Raw genomic sequence first — 17,907 nt, 5'->3', positions numbered from 1 at the left:
GCTCTCGAATTGACATTTTAAAAAGTTGCTGCTGCAAATGAAATTCAAGAAAGATATGAGTAGGATATTTCCAGTAGGAAAGGGAAATTAATGATGAATAGACCATTTTAGTGACTAATTTTTCAGTCTTTTCTCCCCTTAGAACTTAATTCTTGGGCCAGAGCTATATAGTACAGTGGGTAAGGCATTTGCCTTGCACCTGGCTGACCCGGGTTTGGTCCCTGGTATCCCAAATGGTCCCCTGTGCACTGCCAGGAGTAATTTGAGTGCAGAGCCAGGAGTAACCCCTGAGCATTTCTGGCTATGCTCCCCTTCAAAAAAGCAAACTAACAAAATTAAAAATAAAAAGCACTTTAAGAAAAGAAATTACTTCTTGACATTTGTAATGGTTTCTAAAATACCATAGAATAGGAAATTTCTAACTTTCGTGGGGTATGGCTAAGTCAATTTGGAACCTGCCGAATTCATCAAACATTGCTGAGATTGCTTCTAGAAACTGAGTTTTCTGCTAAATGCTTATGTGAATACACAAAGGTCTTTCCTCCCTCCATTCAGAGAAATCCTCAACATGACTCTAAACATGTACATAAAAGAGAAATTTCTAGTTCCACTTTCTTTTTCTGTTGAGAAATCTGTGTCTTTCCTTTTGACTCGAAACAAAGCAAAAACAAACAAACGAAACAGAATGGAAAGCCCATGTTATCTATTGTTTTCCTCCTTAGGTATCCCATTGCCTTGGAAGACTTGCCATAGCCCTTCTCACACCTCTTCAACAAGATGCTTCCATGATTCATGGATTCCAATGCTATCTTTTTATACTGAACATTTTCGAAAATATGTTCTCTATATAGTCATCACCCAGAGTAAAGATTCTTTATTCTCTAAGTGCCAAATGATATTAAGTATGGTTTTACAAAGTATGGATCTACTCCCAGATATTTTGATTCTCTTGTGAAGAAAAGCGCTGCCCTCGCCTTTTCACCTTTCTCCTTCTTGTCCTCCTGTACCAGGGAAGCAGTTACTGTATATACCACAATCCTTTTGAATTGGCCCTGACAATTTGAGTGGGTAGATATGAGTGCTACCTGCCACATAATTCATTTCCCTTTCTCAAGATTTTCTCTGTCCACATGAATCTCTCGCACATGGCAAGCTCAGCAAATGCTCTGAAATGAACACCTCCTTCCGGGAACAGGCTCAACCAAAGTCAGATGGTAATTGGGGTATAAATATTCCAACTCCTTTGCCCTTCCAGTAGGGCTCATTTGGAGCCCTGTTTTCTATGCTGGCTTCCAGAGCTCCCCAAGTGACTTAGCTTCAGTTGCCCTGTGTGGGAAATTGCTTGATAATATATCTCACTCCTTTCTTTTCCAAACACACTTCCCCACTCCCCTGACAAAAGTTCCCGAATTAACTCCCAGAGAAATGATCTGCAGTAAAATTTGTGTTTTTTACCTTCTGCCTCTGTGAGTAAGCCAACCCAATAAGATCAATTCCAAACATTGCTCTTGGTTGGGAGCAGGAGAACGCACTTAGCACTGCTCAGGGTTTACTCTGGCTTGTACTCAGGGATCTTTCCTGGTAGGGTTTGGGAGACCATATGGGATGTTGAGGATTGAGCCTGAGTTAGCCACATGCAAGGCAAATACCCTCCTTGCTATATAAATACCCCGAACTCTCTGGGCCTAGAGCATTGCTTCTTAATAACAGCCTTGAACAGTCAGTCACTCTGGACACTCTGGACACAAAAACTACAGAATAAAGTTCCTACTCTTGTGATGTTTGGACTCAACAGGGAAAAATGCATGTAATCATAATGACTATTGGTAGGTATTAATAGAAACCCTGGCCACTTTCATTTCTAGCACTGTGACCTAAGTTCCATTATCTAAAAATTGGGGATAATAAGAATAATAACTCCATTGTCAAGATTTCATAAAATGATATGTATAAGGTAGTGATCATTACCTGGTAATGGTTTAGGGCTGAATTCCCAGGAATGCAGGTACCTGGAACACTGCAATAAATTTATGAGGGTATAGGATGAGATTGATTGATATATCTAGCTACCTACCTACTCTCCTATTAACTGATTTCCAACTTTATTTAGGCATTAATGTCAAATCTAGCTGTATGTTTTTAGTGTACACAGCAAGGTTTTGTATACACGTATAGTACATTATGACAAATTAGCAACATATAATTAACCTATCACCATATTTAACTTTTGCGTATGTTTGTGTGTGGTGACAATGCTTAATGTATACTTTTCTCTCATTTAAATTGTACCATGCTATATTATTAACTAAGTTATCATGATACACATGAAATCATCAGAAATTGAACATCTTATAATGGAAAGTCTGTATTCCTTAACTAGCATCTCACCATTTCGCTGGAAATCACTACCGAATTTTTTTATTCCACATATAAGTGATATCATATAGTATTTGTCTTTGTTTGATCTATTTCACTTAGTGTATTTTACAGTTTATTTATAAAGCTATAAATGGCACGATTTTTTTCCTTTGGACACAAAGACTATAATATAAAGTTCACACACACAACATTTCCTGTATTTATTCATCCACCAAAGATCATTTAGGCTGTTCCCACATCCTTTGGATATGTATTTAAGAGTAAAATGAACAGGATATTTTTCATTTTTTAGGGAAACATAGAACTATGCAGCATCCTTTTTTGTTAGTTTTTTTATTTGTGTTGAACCACACCTGGGATGCTCCTGGCTCCTAACTCTGCACTCATTGGATTACTCCTGGCACAGAGTTCATATTGGATGCTGGGCATCATACTCTGGTTAGTCTCCTACCTGCTGTGCTATGGCTTTGGCACCAATGTGACATCTTTTGGACACTGTGAAAATTATTAGTTTCATAGTTTCTACATTAGATGTGGTAGCATTTGGCGATAGCATGATATATTTGTTAAGCTGGATATTCAGTAATTGCCATGATAAAAAGTAAATACCAAAGGGAAATCAATAGAGAATAGATAATAATTAAGGTAGTGTCTACTTGGAATTTATTGTGGTTGTTTCAAGAATTAAATTTAAAATAAATTAAGTACTTTTATTTGTATGCATTCTTCTTTCCAATTGTTACTAAGCTGTGGTTATTTTGATTCAACTAACTTAATAAATGAAATCATTGAGTGTTTTTTGTTTTTATTTTTGCCTAAGGGGTCCCATAAAAAATGTATAGGGACATCGAATGCTATAAATTGAGAAAGACTTGACGTTTGGTTTATTACATTTTAGCTATTAAATAATTTACTAAAACTGTTGCCTGTATTTCAGACAGGCATTCAACTTCTCTCACTCATTAAGATGGGGGACATTGGTGGTGGGGGACATTGCACTGGTGAAGGGGGTGTTCTGTTTATGACTGAAACCCAACTACAATCATGCTTGTAGTCATGGTGCTTAAATAAAGATTTTATATATTTAAAAATAAAAGTTGAATCTGGGGCCAGAGCAGTGGTGCAAGCACTAGGACCGCCATTTGATTCCCCTATGTCCCATATGGTTCCCCAAGCCAGGAGCGATTTCTGAGCGCATAGCCAGGAGTAACCCCTGAGTATCATCGGGTGTGGCCAAAAAAAGCTGAAACTAATTAAAATACTTGGCATTTTAATTTTGATATCACCAGCCTGCTGTTAGAAAGGTATCAGTGTCTTCTCATGTCACCAAGTAAAAGCAAATTTCCCAGATGATTAGTGTGACCTTCCATAATCCTATCCAACATGCATATTAGATTTAATCACTATCAATCACCAGCATCTGGTTAAATTCAAATATTCCCCACTTCTGAAGTAACTAGTACTTACTTATTCTCCTTACAACTTACTTGCTCAAAATATCATTGCTCTTTTGTTTATGATATTTTACCAATTTTTCAAGAATCTTCAAATTCTAAATAAATTCCACTTCTTCCATTGAAGAAAGTTTCTTTTTATGTCTAATATGATTTCTCATGCTTCAAAAATTGTTAGACTTACTGTATAGGTCTTGGGAGCATTTTCCTCAGATTTCTTCATGTGTTCTTATCTCCCCCGTAGAAACTATAGAAAGTTGCACCACAGCATTACTACCCTGAGTGGTTAAGTGCAATGGATGGGTGAGTCACAGATGGATGAATATATTGATTAATGTTGAATAATAAATCAATGGATGGGTAGAAAGATTCATGGATAGGAGTTGAGTGAATAGTGAATGTATTGATGAAGAAAAGTGAGTCATTAGGTTAAAAAATACTGTAATTGTTCATTTTTCCCTGACACTAATACCTCAAGCAAAAATCACTCAGGGGTTACATTAAATTAATAATTCTTTTACTATTCCATATCTTATTAGAACTTTCACATAGCTTGTCATCATATCATGAATTAGAACAAACTTTCTCCTTCTCACCAATAAGATTTATTTATCCTAGTCAAACTGCACATCATCTTCCTTATCAAACCATTAGGTTTGTTGGTCAAAAAAGAATTTTATTGATTGTTACACAATTTTATTAATAATGAATATATTATATACTCTATAGTTCATAAAAGTAGTATGATTATAGAAAACGCCAAATCTTGTAAAAGTGGGAATTAATAAGCTAGTTGAATACAATTACGACTCAAGAGAAAAGGAAATTAACTGGTACTACCAAGTACAAAATTTGGCAGATATTTGAGGTAAGGTAGCTAATGTTCATTGAGCATCACTGTATGTCATGTAATTCTCACAACTACCTATGAGTCAGATTATCATTCCTACTTTATAAATAATAAAACAGAAACACAGAATTTATAGATCTTGCCTGTAGTTGCATGTTTTATAAATGAAAGAAACAGGAATGAAAGTGCATGCTTCTTACCAACTTAACATGTCTCAGACTCGTGTCTTGCTGCTCAACACAGCAATCTATCATCACCACTACTGTCATTGCCGCCATTATCATCATCATCATCATCAAAGATAACACGAGTCACCTCTCTCCAGATCATTGTCATGAATGAATGGAAACTGAAAAGAAATCATGTTGCTTTACACAGAAAAAAAATGGGAATGCACTTTTCTTCCACTTGCCAATCTTTAGAACATAGTAACAGCAACAGAAGCTATAACAATTCCCAGTTTCCACTTAACATTTGACAGAATTAAGCAGAGGAAAAAAAGGAATAAAAAATAAGAGGATCTTGGACATCTGCAGGACTATACAAGCCAAGAGTCCTTTTCACTACTGTCTCTAGGTTTGTTACTAATGATCAGACTTAATGTAAGTTATTCACTTTTTTTTTGTTTTTTTTATTTGTGTGTGTGGGGCACATCGGTGAAGCTCAGAGGTTACTCCTGGCTATATGCTAAGAAACCACTCCTGGCTTGGGGGACCATATGGGATGCCAGGGGATCAAACCACGGTCCGTCCTAGGTTAGCGCGTAGCAAGGCAAACACCTTACCACTTGCACCACTGCTCTAGCCCAGTAAGTTATTCACTTTTTTTTGGAAGGGGGTCTTTGGGCCACACCCGACAGTGCTCAGGGGTTACTCCTGGGTCTATACTCAGAAATCACTCCTGGCAGGCTCAGAGGACCATATGGGATGCCCGGGATTCGAACCACCATCCTTCTGCATGCAAGGCAAACATCCTACCTCCATGCTACCTCTCCAGCCCCAAGTTATTCACTTTTTAAGAATAAGTATCTAGGAAAAGAAAAGAACAGGGATGGCCATTTCACAGCATACTTCTTATGAAATATGTTCAAAAGTGTATATTCTAGCCCCAATCCTTTCTCGATACATGACTTCACCTCTCTGTGCATCTCACACATCTGTGAAATGGGCCCAGTAATACTACCTCGTCATGTGCTCATCATGTGGAAATCAAGTAGATATTTCTTTTCTTTTTTGAGGGGTGACTACACCATCACTGCTATGGGGTCACTCCTGGCTCTGTGCTCAGGGATTACTTCTGGTGGGCTCAGAGAACCATATGGAAATGGAACCAGGGCCAGCCACATGCAAGGCAAATAATTTCTCCACTGTACTCTCATGGGTCCTCAACGATATATTTCAAATGTTGTTCTGACATTAATAGCTTTCAGTAGTGATGATTATAATAATGGTGGTGGATCAATTACAGGAAGGCTTTATGGGAATGAGATTGATTGAGCTTGGCATGAAATGGTGAGAAGTTTGCAGGTGGGAGAAGGTGAAGATTATTTTGGATATTTCAAGCAGCATATTTTAAAAACTTACAGGAGAGCAAAAGAACCCACTTAGATCAAAGCAAACATTTCTTCGTAATAAAATGTATTATAATCTTAGTTTTTAATATTTCTAAGAGTGATATTGCCTTTAGATTCATCTTTTTGGAAGAAAGTATTAAAAACACAAAGTTTTCCCTTAATATTAAAATATGTCACAAAGGTTAACAATGCAGGGGAAAAAAGCACTTTAGAATAGTGCCTACATACAAAACAAATATTTTGCAAAATTTGTTATAAAGTTTATCCATTTCCTACAGATTCTGAAGGTGTAGCGTGAGAATTTAAAAATCAAGTGGGCTCAGGTTAAACTCAGCAGCAGCTAGGTTTAAAAAAACATTTAGCCCTGCTTTTTCTGTATACTTGTTTCCAAGTAAGGGTAAAACACATTTTCCTTCCAAAGGACAGTTTGTGTTGCTCTTAGATTGCCTAGTAACAAAGCCTCTCCTCATTCTCGGGTCCCGAGCCATAGAATAGCAGGTAAGGTGCTTGCCTTGTGGTCAACTTGGGTACATTCCAGAGTCTCATGTGGTCCCCCAAGTCCTGCCAGGAGTGATCCCTGAGTGCAGAGTCAGGAGTAATCCCTAAACCCCTGAGCACCACCAGCAGCAAAACAAAACAAAACAGAAAGCTCAAGATATGAAGAGTGGTTGAGTGCAGTTAGAGAAATAACTATCATAACAATGTCAGTGAGTGAGGGATGTAAAAAGCCTGTCTCGAATACATGCAGTGGGTGGGGGAGGGAGGAGATGGGAACATTGGTGATGAGAAGGTTGCACTGGTGAAGGGGGTGTCATTTTTATGACTGAAATCCAGCTATGATCATGTTTGTAATCATGGTGTTTAAATAAAGATTTTTTTTAAAAAAGGCCTTTCCTCTTTCTTTTTAGGATTTAATAGTTTTGATACAACTTTTTTCTTTTTTTTTTCCAAATTGAAGGACTTTTAGTCAAGTTCTTCTTCACTGACTGATTGAAATCCTCAACTCACACAAAAGGTGTCAAAAGCCCTTAAATAACATCACCTGTTAGAAGCTGTTGAGCTCTTTCTTCATCTTCTAAGCTTTTATTTTTTGAATGCTTGGCAATCATACTTTCTTTCCTAAAGCCCCAAAGGTAGTGAGTGGGAAGGGATAGCCAATATATTGCCAACAGCATGGTGTGGAGGGTCCCCATATTTTCAGGCCTTTGATTAAGGAAATAGAATGTGTTTCAGGAATTGATTAGAATAAAATAAACTCAGTCAGTCATCACAAAGGTAGTTTACAAATTTACAATCCTTGTTTCTGCAGGACTAGAGGGAGGCTACTTCTGATCAAAACCAAACAGTTAGTTGTTCTGTTCATTTACATAGGTGGCATCCTGGGTGGGAGGCCAGAGAGGATCTTCAAGGACCTGTGCTTTACATATGGGGGCCCAGGGTTGGACCCCAAGTGACCAAATGGTCCCATGAACCCCACTGGGTGTGATCCCAGACACAAAATTTGAAGTAGCCCTAAGTCACCACTGGTTGTGACCCAAAACTGAGAAGGGGACAACTAAAGCAGAATTGCCCATGATTGGTGAAGGGCAGGAACTGAATTGGGGAAATGGAGCTCGAACTTCAAGACTTGCTTGGATCCTATAATCAGAGTATGTCTTGTGGGGTAGGGGGGAGCAATCTCCCAAGTAGCCTGCAGGGGGCTGGGGAACTCTTCCAACAATAATTCAATGTTGGAACCCAAGAACACAGTGTTTCTTGGATTCTGAGGTGCTGAGGACCACCAGGGCCACTCGCAATGTTTTGGGGGGGCTGGGTGGTATATGAGGTACTGAGGACTAAAATATGACAGCTGCAACAAGGTAAGATACGGGAGAGGTAGTCATTGTAGATCATCTTGAAGCCTAGCAGGTTTCAGCAAAACGTGGATGATTTGCTTCATGTTTCCATGAGCAAGGCTGATATCATCATTGAACACAGAACAGTCACCTGTCACCTCCGGAAACCAATGAGTTCTCTCTACTCAACATCTGAAAAGTGGTGGCGGTAGACCTGAGACAGGAACTAAGCATCCTGTTTATTCCCAGAGAGCTAACGAAATAAAACTCCCACAAAGAAACCTCACAGGAATTCACTGTTGAGGAAGAAATAAATAAATAGCTCCCTGACTCACTATTTTCTTTCTGCTAGTTTTTCTATTTCCGAATTATATCCTACTGTCTACTTAGTAGTTTGTGTCTCAGCACATGTTTTCTCTTTCCTATTTGTCCATTTTTCTTCAGACCTCTCAAATATGTCTCTCCAGTCCTAGTCTCTGTTCCCTGAAAGACTGTGTGGCCCTAATGCTGACCAGAAGGGACTTTTTTTTGCCAAGTTATTTGTCAATTCAGTTCAGTTGCTTTCCCTCCTCAGACCTCAACTCCTCCTCTATAAAAGGGGTGCAAGTTCTATAAGGTGCTTCAAGAATGCCACTGGGAAAACGCAGGTGAAAGCATCTAGAATTAATGCTTATTCTTTCTAGTTTTGTGCCTTCTGTCCTCGCTCATCCCATAGATCCTCTTCTGCTCAGTGTCTGGCCATTGAAAGGAAAAGGAAGAGAAGACGAAGGTAAAAAGAAAAGTGTATGTTGCAGTAAATAGCTTTGGGGCAGAAAATAAATGGAACACCCGTCTGTTACCTTAAGAATAAGAAGGCTCTCTCTAGAATTTTTGCTAAGGATCTAAAATAAATATTTGACTCTATATGATTCATAATGGAAATTGGGATATAGATAAAATCTATTTCTACTTTCTCTAATACCCAAGACAGAGAGCTCTATTTAGCACAAATAGAAATTGGAATTAAAAAATGATTTTAGGCTTCTGACTCTACAAGTACATTATTGGATGGGATTAGAGCATACGCTTTCCATGTGGGAGGCCCAGGTTCCAGCCTTAGCAACGACTCATGGTCTCCTGAACATAACTAGGAGTGACCTCCCCCACCCAAATACATCATTTGGCTGTGGGGAGATTGAGAAAGCATGAGTGAGAAACACATATACACAGAGAGAGAATAATTCAGAGAGCCTATCAGTTCATATCCCCAAGTAGGGGGGGATATGTCCCAGACTGATGATCAAATGACCACTCAGCAATCCACCCCATCCCAAATCATGGGTGTTCTTTGGCGCTTCAGTTTGGGCCTTAGGACTGAGGGGGTAAAGCACATCTGAATGCAGGAATGAGGTCCCCACCCTCCTGGGGAGTTCCACTCTCTGCCACTAAGTCAAAGCATAGTTACCTGTTGGGCCTTACTAATGATGCTGCTAACAAATAGCATTTTGACCATTAATAGGGGTGAGTTTACAACACATACAGTATAAACAGATGCAATACATGAACTCCCACATCTCCTGCTATCTTCAAGAATGACCAATTCAAGATTGGTTGAAGAGATATTCAGAACGGCTGGAGAGATATTTCAGAAGTTAAGGCACTAGGCTGGCATGCATTCAAACCCTGGCACCACATGGTCTCCTGAACACCACCAGAAGTAAACCTCTGCAACAAAGAGGAGAACCTCAAGCACCTCTGGGTGTAGGGCCCCAAACCAAACCAAACCAAACCAAACACATACCTTTAGGAGAAAGGGAATATCTCTGTGGCTAATTTAAGGTCATGAGTTTGATTCCTGGTGCTGCCCACATTTGCCTAGCTTGATCATAGCAACTCTAAGACCACCAGTGTGGTCAACAGAGAGTGTAGTTGTCAGCCCTGGGGTCAGGTATGTGCAAGCACCACAACTAAAATTTGTGTGGTCCCCATTCAAGTGTGTAAGCATCACAGCCAAGCAAGTTCAACCAAACAGAAACAAAAGGGGAAAGAAGAGAAAAAAACTAAAAAAGTTCACATGTGTGTGTGTGTGTTTGTTCTGGGATTCTTTTTTTTTTTGGTCACACATGACAGCACTCAGGGATTACTCCTGGCTCTGTGCTCAGAAATTACTCCTGGCAGTCTTAGGAGACCATTAGGGGTGCTGGGTATAGAGCCTGGGTCGGCAAGGCAAACACCCTACTGGCTATGCTATCACTTGTCTTTTTGTTTTTGTTTGCACATATTTGTTTTATCTCGTTTGAATCTCACAACAAGATGGGACCTTAAGGAAACCTGAAGACTTTTCTTCTGTCCTTCATTATGCAGGATTCGGACCCATGATGGATCATTCCCTTAATGTGGGACACTGAGTGAACCATTACTCAGGATTATGGTGACTTAAAGGCTGATGAAGTCATTGCATTCAGGGTCCTTTTTATCATGCATGATCAAGGTATCCCTCTGTCAAGAACCAGCTGCTCTATAGATGAGATTGAATCTAGTTCTGGATCAACATAGTTCATTGTGCCCAGCTGACTGGAAGCCTGGTAGTGATTCTGTCAGCCCTAATGTTCAGAAGAGCAAAGAATATTTCTCTAAGCACAAGTGAGTCCTAGGTCCAGGCTGTAATGAGCAGCCAGAAGAACAAAACCTTGGGGCTGAAGCAATAGGACAGCAGCTAGGGCTTTTTGCTTGCATGTAGCCAGCTCAGAGCCAATCCTTCGTACCTCATATAGTCCCCCTGAACACCACCAGGAGTGATCATGGAGGGCAGAGCCAGGAGTAAGCCCTGAATACACCAGGTGTGGCACCAAAATAAAAAAGAACAAAACCTCTTATTACTATTGTCATGCTTCAAACAGAAAAAAGTCCTTAGACTAAGCCCAGGATGTGGTATGAGACTGGAACAGCCTTTCCAGTAGGGCTTGGAGAGGGGCCAGTCTTTCTTTCCCAAATAAAATAGAAGCCTGAATTTAACTCTGGGTGGGACAACTGACATATATAGTAGACATCAACTCTGCCCTTTTATAGATTCTAATTCACTTCAACAGACTTTTAAAAAATGGCTTTTCTATCATTAAATCCCTGATAAAATTATAAGCAGAGAGTTTAAAAATGATCTTACGAATTTTTGTAACCACTGTGCTTAAATAAGAAATTATTTTTATTTATTAAAATAACAAATAAATACAGTTATATTAAAATCTTCTGAACGGTAGGCAATAAAAATGCCATTTGAATAAGAATATGTCTCTGATATAGTATGTGCTTAAAGCAAGAGGACTCTGGATTTGGTGGCATAAGAATGATGAATTCCCTATGTATTTCTCAACTCCATTTCAAGTATGTTTGACTCAAAGAATCTGGTCTTGGATATATATTTCACACATGACTTGGAGTAAATTTAAGGTGAGCTTGCTTGAAGCAGTAAAAAGTGCAGAGATTTTATATAGAGTGAGAAATCTATGGGTAATCCTTATTTCTAGTATCTTCCTTAGAGAAGAACATGCTGTATTATTTTACAGGCCGAAGAAAAGGGGTGTAATGTGAGGTGTCGAGCTTCAGTTTTGTTAAATCTTCACTTTAGACCAGAGGCTCAGGTTTGTTTTTTTTCCATTTAATTTGTTTGTTTGGTTGGTTGGTTGGTTGGGTTTTTTGGTTTGTTTGTTTTTTTTAGTCTCATAAAGCTGGCTGGGATGAAAGTAAAAGCCAGACTTTCTCAAGAAACCTGATGGCATTTTTATTGGTTTGCCCATGAGATAATACTCCATTATTGGAAAGAAAATCTACGAGAGGAGCATATAAAGTGGGGAAGTAGTTACAAAACCCCAAACTTATAATTCAAAAATTATAAGAAAATTAAGTTCAATTTTATATGAGCTGAAACACTATAAAGATACCATGACAACAACACTATATTGCATGAAAAGAAAGCATGTTTATGTTTACAGACTTGTTTAAAGAAATTTATAACTACACTGAAAACTATCATAACAATGTGAATAAATAAGGGAAGTAGAAAGCCTGTCTCTAGTACAGGTGTGGGTGGGGTGGGGAGGAGGGAGATTTGGGAAATTGGTGGTGGGAATGTTGCACTGGTGAAGGGGGGTGTTCTTTACATGACTGTAATCATACCGTTGTAATGTAATTACATAGTTGTAATCATACAACTATAATCATATTTGTAATCACGGTGTTTAAATAAAGATAAAAAAGCAAAAAAGAAATTTTTGCATGAAAAATGTGTCTCCTTTGGTGATGAGAATGTTGCACTGGTGAAGGGGGGTGTTCTGAAACCCAACTACAATCATATTTGTAATCAAGGTATTTAAATAAAGATATTTTTAAAAAAATGTGTCTCATTAAGTGATCATCTCCTTAATGGTAGAGAGCATTCCTTGTTACCTTTTATCTATCCAGGGCCTAGAATGGAGTTTGGCAAATAGTGGTACTTCATATAAGTGATGTTGACTACATAACAATACCATACCTTATTTAGGTGCAAGAAGAACCCCATTTTAGTAATTAATGTACTCCCAAATTTACAATGAAAAACTAATAATCAGATGGCTAAACAAGAAAGTTGATCTCATTTATCGTATTTTTAATATCTACATACCGTATATACTCGAGTATAAGCCAAGTTTTTTCCTGCACAAAATTTGTGCTGAAAAAAAAAACGAACTTGGCTCATACTTGGGTCATACATGTTATTTGATTATGTGCCTGCACACCAAATTAAATGCATGTAGTCTCCAGTCATCTTCTGCAGTCTGCTGGAGGGGACGGTGCTTCAGTTCAGTCCACAAGTCACAGCTGAGCTGAAGAGGTAGGCGGCTGAACTGAACTGTACGCCACTGAAATATTTAACCCACAATATTCTTTTTTGGGGGGAGGGGTCATACCTGACAGCACTCAGGAGTTATTCCTGGCTCTACACTCAGAAATCGCTCCTGGCAGACTCGGGCAACCATATAGAATGCCAGGATTCAAACCACCGTCCTTCTGCATGCCAAGCAAACACCCTACCTCCATGCTATCTCTCTGGCCCCTAACCTACAATATTCTGCGCTTTGTATGAGACCAACAGCAGTCATGATGATATCTGTGAACTCAATGATGATGACAATGTCTACGCTGATACCCTCACATCAGAGACAGCCGCAGCTCTGTTTGCACATATAGATGAGAAGGAATCAGTTTTGAAGGATTTTAACCTTTGTGATATAGCTTGATTACCTGTTAAGCTACGATTTTCTGCACTTTATTTAAAGTTTTAAGGTTATTGTTGCAAGTTTACAGTTTTTCTTTAGCAATAAATATTGAAAAACATTTAACCTACTGATTCTTTAATTATTTTTGAAATTTACCAGTGGCTGCTGCATTTTCCACCTCGGCTTATATTCGAGTCACTAATTTTTCCCAGTTTTAGGGTAAAATTAGGAGGTTGGCTTATACTCGGTCCAGCTTATACTAGAGTATATATGTTTGGGGGTTTGTTTTGTTTTGTTTTTTTTGTTTTTGGTTTGGGGGCCACACCGGTGACGCTCAGGGGTTACTCCTGGCTATGTACTCAGAAATCACTCGTGGTTTGGGGGACCATATAGGATGCTGGGGACACCGAACCGTGGTCCGTCCTAGGCCAGCCTCATGCAAGGCAAACACCCTACCACTGCACCAATGCTCCTGCCCCATATTTTGGGTTTTTTGTTTGTTTGGTTGGATGGTTGGTTTTGCTGCTTTTGGGCCATACCTGGCAGTGCTCAGGGATTACTTCTGGTTCTCTGCTCAGAAATCGCTCCTGGAAGTCTCAGGGGATCATATGAGATGTTGGGAACCAAACCCAGGTCTGCCCTGGGTTGGTCGCTTGGAAGGCAAATTCTCTGCCACTGTGCTATTGCTCTGGCCCCAAAATTCAGATATTTTTAAAGCCAGAATAGTAGAAGAATAGATAGAGCACATGCCTTGCATGCAGCTGATCTGGTTTCACCCTCCTGAGTCCCACCACGAGTGATCCCTGAACCTAGAGCCAGGAGTAAGTCCTGAGCACCACTGAGTGTGACTCAAAGGCAAAAGAATTTTTTACAAATTTAAAATCCATATATTTTAATCTAGATTAAAAAAACTTTGGTATTACTAAATAACAGAGTTTAGTCTCCATTTCTAAATTTGAGCACACTTTTCTCTCCCTCCTATACTCTCTCAACCATTAAGGTTCAACTGAGGTTGAAAGCATTTGCCTTTTCTAGTGTTTTTTATTTTTAAATTTGCCTTGTTAATGGTCTTCTTTCTACTTCTTTACTTACCAGGTATTATGTGATGCTGCATAATGATTTGCCATAAGATGGTGGCAATCATTAATTCAAAGTCTCTGTCAATTAAAATTTAGGGAAATGTCATGACTGTGTGCCTCAGTCTCTTGATTTTGGAGCCAATATGTTGAGTGCTGCCCTCTGAAAGCTTGACTTGAGCCAAGAAATCCATTTCCCAAAAGACTTACATAATTGTGCTCAGAAGACCTTGGTATTTCCACTATGTTAACCTGTACATAGGATCATTTCAGGTTTTTTTATGGCATGGTAGCTGATTTCCTTCACAACACCTGATCCAAGAGTGAGTGTACAGGGGAAACACCAACATCCTTTATCAGTTAATCTTGAAGGTTACATACACACTATCACTACTGCCTCATTCTATTTATTATATATCAGAAAGTCACTAAACGCAACATACATCCAGGTGGAGGAAAATTAAGCTCCACTTCTTAAAGGAAAAACTGCCAAGAATTTGGTGGGAATATTTTCAAACCACCATACCATTCTTAGCCTTGGGTCCAACTGATCATTTGATCTTTTATTCTAGGCTGTCTCTGAGCTCTGGGCCCTACATTTACTTCAAAAACTACAAGTTGCACAAAAAGAAACCTAATGCATTCAGAACACTGCCCCTCATCACTCTCCTAAGTTTCCAAGTTCCAGGAAAATTCACAGACCATTACAAAATGATATGGGAACTTGAAATGCTCCAAGCATAACAGGATCTGGATATAGTCATCTGTCTCTTGTTCCTGCTATAGTACTAAAATTGGACATCTCGGAATCTTCTCAAGCAAGGGTTACTGCATTATTTCCAGCAGCTTCTCCATGGTGGTGTCACAACTATAATACCGAAGTCAGTCAGTACCTACAGACTTTCACCACATGACCTTTCAAAACTTAACTTCATTTGATCCTATGCAAATTCTATGCAGTCCAACTATTTGGAATTTGGCATCTTAGTTCTCTTAATAATTTCTCCCCTCTGCCTTAAGAGTTGAGCTTTCATTTTCATGACTTTCTTATTCTCCCTACGGTGAAGCCAATATGTCAAAATCATATTGAGTATTTCCCTGCAGAGTGTCTTCTAGTCTTGCCTTGCCCTTTATTCTCTAAGTCACAAACTTAAAAAAAAGGCAAAAAAAAAAAAAAAAACAATCAACTCCCTATTGCCCAAATTCTCTACATTTGTAATGAGATTCTTGCCCCTATGTTGTTGCAAGATCATTTACCTGCCATGTAATCTGGGACAATTCCTGGTCATTGCTGTAGAAATTAAAAAAAAACCCTAATTCATTCAGCTTCCAATGGTCCAATTGCTGCTTTAATACTATACTTTAGAATAGAATTTAGTCTTAGTCTTTAGTCTTTAGAATAGATTTTAGTCTTCTTTCTATTCCCTGTTTCTTCCCTGATTTCTTAACTTTTTCTGCCAAATGTCTGTAATTCCTGGATCAGCATCTCAGACATTAATGCATATATAAATATCTGGGGGTTTTTTGTTAAAATGGTGGAATTGGTTCTGATTCATTGTATGTTTGAGAAACCCAACTATGAAGGACTTTGTAAATCATAATGGTTTCAATAAAATAAAAATTTTATAAATGCAGATTATGATCAGGCAGGAGGTCTGGTGTTGGGTCTGAAATCTATATTTCTCTCTCTCTCTTTTTTTTTTTTTGGTTTTTGGGCCACACCCGGCAGTGCTCAGGGGTTACTCCTGGCTGTCTGCTCAGAAATAGCTCCTGGCAGGCACGGGGGACCATATGGGACACCGGGATTCGAACCAAACACCTTTGGTCCTGGATAGGCTGCTTGCAAGGCAAATGCCACTGTACTATCTCTCCGGGCCCTGAAATCTATATTTCTCATAGAAGCTCTTAGGTGTGTTGACCCCGTTACAGGTTCTCAGGCCTCACTCTGGATAGCAAGGAGTCATAGAACAATCTCCTACATACTTCCTTGCCCCACCTCCCTCTGTTGAAAAGAAAGCTCAAATACTCCCATGTTACTGTAATCTCTGTATTGCTCACTGCCTGCAATTTTTGTCCTAGAATAGCAAAGCAGTGAAATAAATACCCTTCTCACTTCACAAAACACACAAACAAACAAACACCACACCAAATTTTGGGTTGCATTAATGGAGATTCTGATTTATATGGATTGGGGTGTTCTATCATAAAGCACTAGAGCCCACAATTTGGAGCTTAACATATGAGAGTCCAAGTATAGTCTCTAGAACTCCATGTTTTGCAAGGCAGCACCTAATGAAGCCCAGTAGCCCCTAAGCATTACTGAGTATGAACCTGATACACTCCTCAATATGCCTACACACAAACACTGAACTGTCAGGTGGAACGTTACCTTCACCTAGAATGGGCCCAGATTCTGCCAGCACTTCTGGCAGAAAGCCCAATTAAAGAAAAGAGAAGAATATCTCAGGCAATTTTAGTTTCTAAAAAAATAGTTTTATAGGCTGAAGTCCAACATGAAATACTATGTGAAAGTTTTGTTTTGTTTTTGTTCGTTTTGCCACATCAGAGATGACACTCAGGCTTTATTCATGGCTTTGCACACAGGACTTAACTCCTAACAGTGCCTTGTGGCATGATAAAGGTTGCCAGACATCGAACCTGGGTCAGCTATGTACAAGGCAAAAGCCCTATCCACTGTTTCATTGCTATAGAACTAGAATCTTACTCTAAATCAAGTATCTTCATTTCTTATTTATTTATCCCCTTCCAAACTTTTGTTCCAGGCAGACTGTCTCTCAAGCAGACCCAGAATGCTCCTTTCTCTTTATTCTTGTTTCATTTATAAATTCTACTGACACTGGATGTAAGTTATTGTGTCTGTGTGTGCACACTATCCCTCTACTAAGAATGTCTGCTACTGTCAGATATAGAACACACAGCAGACTGAAAAGTGGACTGGTCCCCACTCTCTTTGATCTTGTCAAGTCCACCCTCCTCTCAAATCTACCAAGTCATGGCCCTTCACTCATAGTCAAACCATTAAAAAGAAACCTGACATGAAAAACATGTCTCTCTTAATTGATATAGAAGTAGTAGTGATGCCTCTGCCTTGACACATTCAAAAGACTGCTGAGTCACATCCCAATTCTATTCAAAAATTGAAGTCCCCAAGGACAGGGACTGTGTATTATATTTGTTCCTTGTCATTTCACAAGTCAAAGGTACCTCATGCTTTAAATAAGAGGCCAAGCACGTGTCACTGTTTGATGATCTACCGGAAGGTGATACACAATGGCAGGGATGAAGGAGTCATTATAGTTAATTAGTTGAGATGACATCAAAATTCTCTAATTAGCTTTTTAAAAGATTCTTGCTCCCAGAAAATAGCAAAAGTTCAATATATTTTACTTCTACAAGAGCATTAGAACAGTCTGAAGTTCTGCGGAGAACAGAGAATACTAAGGACAATCATGAGAAATAGTAACGATCAGCACTGGCTTCACTTCCTG

The sequence above is a fragment of the Suncus etruscus genome, chromosome X, assembly GCF_024139225.1.
Source record: "Suncus etruscus isolate mSunEtr1 chromosome X, mSunEtr1.pri.cur, whole genome shotgun sequence".
NCBI lineage: Eukaryota > Metazoa > Chordata > Mammalia > Eulipotyphla > Soricidae > Suncus > Suncus etruscus.
The sequence above is the reverse complement of the archived record's forward strand: the minus strand, read 5'-3'. Positions refer to the sequence as shown.